Consider the following 944-nt stretch of genomic DNA (forward strand, 5'->3'; position numbering starts at 1 on the left):
TAACAACTACAGACGTTAACACCTACAGATGTTAACAACTACAGACGTTAACACCTACAGATACTAACAGCTACAGACGTTAACAGTAACACATGCTAACAGCAACACATGCTAAAAAATACAGATGCTAACCACTACAGACACTAATTACTACAGATGCTAACAACTACAGATGCTAACAGCTACAGATGTTAACAGCTACAGATGTTAACAGCTACACATGCTAACAGCTACACATGCTAAAAACTACAGATGCTAACAACTACAGACGCTAACAACTACAGACGCTAACATCTACAGAAGTTAACAGCTACAGATGTTAACAGCTACAGATGTTAACAGCTACACATGCTAACAGCTACACATGCTAACAGCTACACATGTTAACAACTACATATTTTAACAGCTACACATTTTAACAGCAACGCATGCTAACAGCTACAGACGCTAACAGCTACAGACCCTAACAACTAAAGACGCTAACAGCTACAGATGATAACAGCTACAGATGTTAACAGCTACAGATGTTAACAACTACAGACACTAACAACTACAGACGCTAACAGCTACACATGCTAATAGGAACACATGCTAACAGTTACAGACGTTAACAACTACAAACACTAACAACTACAGACTCTAACAGCTACAGATGTTAACAGCTACAGATGTTAACAGCTACAGATGATAACAGCTACAGATGTTAACAGCTACACATGCTAACAGCTACACATGTTAACAGCTACAGATGTTAACAGCTACACATGTTAACAGCAACACATGCTAAAAGGTACAGATGCTAACAGCTACAGACGCTAACAGCTACAGACGCTAACAGCTACAGATACTAACAGCTACAGATACGAACAGCTACAGATGTTAACAGCTACACATGCTAACAGCTACACATGTTAACATCTGTAGCTGTTAACATGTGTAGCTGT

The sequence above is a fragment of the Nematolebias whitei genome, unplaced genomic scaffold (assembly GCF_014905685.2).
Source record: "Nematolebias whitei isolate Nwh7 unplaced genomic scaffold, NemWhi1 Nwh_scaf_2461, whole genome shotgun sequence".
Taxonomy (NCBI): domain Eukaryota; kingdom Metazoa; phylum Chordata; class Actinopteri; order Cyprinodontiformes; family Rivulidae; genus Nematolebias; species Nematolebias whitei.